The sequence below is a fragment of the Branchiostoma lanceolatum genome, chromosome 8 (assembly GCF_035083965.1).
Source record: "Branchiostoma lanceolatum isolate klBraLanc5 chromosome 8, klBraLanc5.hap2, whole genome shotgun sequence".
In the NCBI taxonomy this organism is placed as follows: domain Eukaryota; kingdom Metazoa; phylum Chordata; class Leptocardii; order Amphioxiformes; family Branchiostomatidae; genus Branchiostoma; species Branchiostoma lanceolatum.
The window spans coordinates 20,525,939-20,530,938 of NC_089729.1; the positions used below are offsets into that span (position 1 = coordinate 20,525,939).

Below are 5,000 nucleotides of genomic sequence, written 5' to 3' on the forward strand. Positions count from 1 at the left end.
CCGTAAAGACCTTCGGTCGCTGACTCCGATCCTGCGAGAAAGCCCGTTAAGACCTTTGGTCGCTGACTCCGATCCTTGGAGAAAGCCCGTTAAGACCTTCGGTCGCTGACTCCGATCCTTGGAGAAAGCCCGTAAAGACCTTCGGTCGCTGACTCCGATCCTTGGAGAAAGCCCGTAAAGACCTTCGGTCGCTGACTCCGATCCTGCGAGAAAGCCCGTTAAGACCTTTGGTCGCTGACTCCGATCCTTGGAGAAAGCCCGTTAAGACCTTCGGTCGCTGACTCCGATCCTTGGAGAAAGCCCGTTAAGACCTTCGGTCGCTGACTCCGATCCTTGGAGAAAGCCCGTTAAGACCTTCGGTCGCTGACTCCGATCTTTGGAGAAAGCCCGTAAAGACCTTCGGTCGCTGACTCCGATCCTGCGAGAAAGCCCGTTAAGACCTTCGGTCGCTGACTCCGATCCTTGGAGAAAGCCCGTAAAGACCTTCGGTCGCTGACTCCGATCCTGCGAGAAAGCCCGTTAAGACCTTTGGTCGCTGACTCCGATCCTTGGAGAAAGCCCGTTAAGACCTTCGGTCGCTGACTCCGATCCTTGGAGAAAGCCCGTTAAGACCTTCGGTCGCTGACTCCGATCCTTGGAGAAAGCCCGTTAAGACCTTCGGTCGCTGACTCCGATCTTTGGAGAAAGCCCGTAAAGACCTTCGGTCGCTGACTCCGATCCTGCGAGAAAGCCCGTTAAGACCTTCGGTCGCTGACTCCGATCCTTGGAGAAAGCCCGTTAAGACCTTCGGTCGCTGACTCCGATCCTTGGAGAAAGCCCGTCAAGACCTTCCGTCGCTGACTCCGATCTTTGGAGAAAGCCCGCAAGAGCTTTGGTGACTCACTCCGATTTCGCGAGAAGGGCCGCAAGAGCTGCGGGGACTCACTCCGATCCTGTGACAAAGCCCGACTCTTCAGGTCGCTCCTATGTAGCCCACCATCTCTTAAGCATTGGCGGCCGGGTCGGCCGGCGCTGACGGCCGAAGGAAGCCGCCGGGCGGACCGCGTTTGGTGTTTCCCCGCTCCCGAGGCCGCCTGCTACACGACGGCATGCGACTTTCCGGCCTGCCCCGACTTTCGGATTTCGCCAGGGTGTCTGACCAAGGTGTAGGTCGCCGATCCTACCTTGAGAGGAGTGGTCGTTTTTTGACTAGGCAACTCTTCCAGAGCCCGTAGCGGACGGCGGCTGGGGGCCAGCGGGTCCGGGAGGGTGCGGACGGGGCCGGCGCGGCACGGGCCAGACCCCTGCGTGGAGAAAAGACGGGGTCGTCCGGTGACTTTGCCCCGTCGGCCGGCTCCATCGGACTTGGCACCGGGCGCCTGGGCGGGTGTCGGCGGGGGGAGTGAGCGCCCCGCCCCGCCCGACTCCGACCGCCCCGGAGGGCGCCCCGGGCCCGCCGGGCGAGCGAGCAGGGTCCGTCCGGTGTGGGGCGGGGCCCGGGGAGGCGGGGGTGGAGCGGGCGGCCGAGCAACGGGGTCGACCGGGACGGGTCTCCCCCGGCCGGCGGGGCCGGTCTCCCGTTGCCCCCGAAGCCTACCCCGTGGCCGACTTGCGGTGGTTTTTCAAAAAAGTGCTCTGTAGGGTGTCTGACCATGTCGTGGGTCGCTCAACCTACCTTGAGAGAGTGGTCGTTTTTTGACTAGCTCGGGAATCGACGGCGAGCAATCGCACACTCTCTCGCCAGTCGTTTTGCTACCCCGCCGACCAGGCTGCCACTCCCCGCGAGGGCAGCCGGAGGTCGACAACCGGCTTGGAAGGCGCCCGCTCCTCCGCTCCTGCGGGCGAGGACGGGCGTGCCGACGGGCGTCCGGAACCAGCGCCGGGGCAGGCCCTCCGCGGAGGGCAGCCCGGGTCCCGCCGCTGCGGCGGCGGACCCAACGGCGACGGCTCGCCCCTTCCGTCTGCGTGCGAGTACGCCTTGCGGACTCGGCGGTTCGAGACCCGGCCGTCCGCCTTGCCGGCGGACGCGTCCGGTCGTGAGAGTGCGGGACCGTTCCTGACGGGACGGCTCGGGCGTTGAAGGGAAGCAACGGTCAGGTGTGGCCGGGAGTTCTGCGCTCAGGCTCCCGAGGGTTCGCGGCCATCTCCACGGCGCGTTCCCACCTCACGGCAGCGACGGACTCGGCGGCGCTCGGCGCTCCGGTCGAGCGGGACCGTGTGGCGGCGGCGGCAGTTGCGGGTCTTCCCGCGCTGCCCCGCGGCCGCGGCGGTCCTCTCCCGGCGGCGACCGCTCTTTCGCCGCCTCGGCGTCCTCGCTACCTGGTTGATCCTGCCAGTAGTCATATGCTTGTCTCAAAGATTAAGCCATGCACGTGCAAGTTTAAACTGTCCCAGTGAAACTGCGAATGGCTCATTAAATCAGTTATGGTTCCTTTGATCGTCACATCCTACATGGATAACTGTGGTAATTCTAGAGCTAATACATGCGGAAGAAGCGCCGACCTCACGGTCTGGCGTGCATTTATCAGACCAAGACCGACCCGGGGTTCGCCCCGGTCCCTTTGGTGACTCTGGATAACCCAGCCGATCGCACGGTCTTCGCACCGGCGACAGATCATTCGAATGTCTGCCCTATCAACTTTCGATGGTAGGTTCTGTGCCTACCATGGTGGCAACGGGTGACGGGGAATCAGGGTTCGGTTCCGGAGAGGGAGCCTGAGAAACGGCTACCACATCCAAGGAAGGCAGCAGGCGCGCAAATTACCCACTCCCGACTCGGGGAGGTAGTGACGAAAAATAACAATACGGGACTCTTTCGAGGCCCCGTAATTGGAATGGGTACACTTTAAATCCTTTAACGAGGATCTATTGGAGGGCAAGTCTGGTGCCAGCAGCCGCGGTAATTCCAGCTCCAATAGCGTATATTAAAGTTGTTGCGGTTAAAAAGCTCGTAGTTGGATCTTGGGACCGGGCTTGCGGTCCGCCGCGAGGCGTGTCACTGCTCGTCCCGGCCCTCCCCGCCGGATTCTCCTTGGTGCTCTTAACTGAGTGCCTCGGGGTGCCGGAGCGTTTACTTTGAAAAAATTAGAGTGTTCAAAGCAGGCCTGGCGCCTGAATAGTGGTGCATGGAATAATGGAATAGGACCTCGGTTCTATTTCGTTGGTTTTCGGAACGTGAGGTAATGATCAAGAGGGACGGACGGGGGCATTCGTATTGCGGCGGGAGAGGTGAAATTCTTGGATCGCCGCAAGACGAACCACTGCGAAAGCATTTGCCAAGAATGTTTTCATTGATCAAGAACGAAAGTTGTGGGCGCGAAGGCGATCAGATACCGCCCTAGTCACAACCATAAACGATGCCAACCAGCGATCCGCCGGCGTTACTTCGATGACCCGATGGGCAGCTCCCGGGAAACCTGAGTTTTCGGGTTCCGGGGGAAGTATGGTTGCAAAGCTGGAACTTAAAGGAATTGACGGAAGGGCACCACCAGGAGTGGAGCCTGCGGCTTAATTTGACTCAACACGGGGAAACTCACCCGGCCCGGACACAGTAAGGATTGACAGATTGAGAGCTCTTTCTTGATTCTGTGGGTGGTGGTGCATGGCCGTTCTTAGTTGGTGGAGCGATTTGTCTGGCTAATCCCGATAACGAACGAGACTCTGGCATGCTAACTAGTTCGGCGATCCCGCGCGATCGGCCGCAACTTCTTAGAGGGACAGCCGGCAGTAAGCCGGACGAGATGGAGCAATAACAGGTCTGTGATGCCCTTAGATGTCCGGGGCCGCACGCGCGCTACAATGAAGGCATCAGCGAGTCTTTCGCCTTCGCCGAAAGGTGCGGGTAACCTGCTGAACCGCCTTCGTGCTAGGGATCGGGGATTGCAATTATCTCCCATGAACGAGGAATTCCCAGTAGATGCGTGTCATCAGCGCGCGTTGATTACGTCCCTGCCCTTTGTACACACCGCCCGTCGCTACTACCGATTGAATGGTTTAGTGAGGCCAGTCGATCGGCCCCTCTCGGGCCGGCAACGGTCTGGAGGAGCGCCGAGAAGCCGATCAAACTTGACCATTTAGAGGAAGTAAAAGTCGTAACAAGGTTTCCGTAGGTGAACCTGCGGAAGGATCATTACCGAAACGAAGAAGCGAGGCGCTCGCGTCGTCGACTTCACACCAAACTCGTGGCAAGGAGCGGGCTCTGGTGCCCCCGGCCTCCCGCTCCGACCCTCACTCTTCCTTACCGCCTCGACAAGGTGGCGCTCCGACGGTTGCTCTCGCGCCAATCGCTCCTCCTTCGCGGAGGAGCGCGGGCGGAGAGCCAGGAGCGCCCATGCCGACCCGCTTGGCGGCGGGACCCGGCAGCCCCCTTGGAACGTTGGTCGGGCGCCTTCAGTGTGAGCCCGTCGTTCCCTATACCCTGCTAAACCAGCGAGCCGCCCCGAGTAGCCTGGTCGAGGACTGAGTCAGGTCCTCCCGGCGAAAAGTCTTGGGCGGGCGAGCGCAAGTGGGGGCACCTATATCCTGGCGGAGGGGCGTCGCGTCGTGGGTTTGCGCGGAATGGGGTTGAGTTGCTAGTCTCACGGCGGGGCCTAGGTGAGACGGCTCCTCCCCGGCACCCCGGCGCGGCGTTTCGGTCTCTGACTCGATGCAATCCATCTTGCGGACGAGTGACCTGTCCTTAAGCGTCGGACTTCGAGCGGGCGTCCCGCGGTCCAAGGCCTCCTTTGGGCAGAGGGGAGGACTGCTCTCGGTCGCCGCCGGCCAGCCACCGGCGGTCTCGACCGACTGCTCCACTCCCCGAGGTCTTCAAGAGAAGGGCGGGCGCAATCGACCCCTCGGCTCTAATTTCCCGGCCGGGTTTTGTCGAGGGGGCGCAGCGGTCTTCGCGGCGGGTCCCGGTTCGCGGAGCGACCCCCAGCCCTTCCGCTCGTTCGCCGTCCTTCACTCCGAAGGGCGCCTTCTTCCCGTCTCTGAAACGACGGTGCCGAGAGGCAAAGACAAGCTTTCGATGCGAAACGAAA

The 5,000-nt window shown here is 61.5% G+C and overlaps 1 non-coding gene across 1 annotated transcript; it reads left to right on the top strand.

Moving 5' to 3' along the window:
- Positions 1-2,295: 2,295 nt before the first annotated feature.
- Positions 2,296-4,111, top strand: LOC136441039 (small subunit ribosomal RNA). Its single transcript, XR_010756759.1, has one exon. It is a non-coding gene; the product is annotated as a small subunit ribosomal RNA (ribosomal RNA).
- Positions 4,112-5,000: the final 889 nt, after the last annotated feature.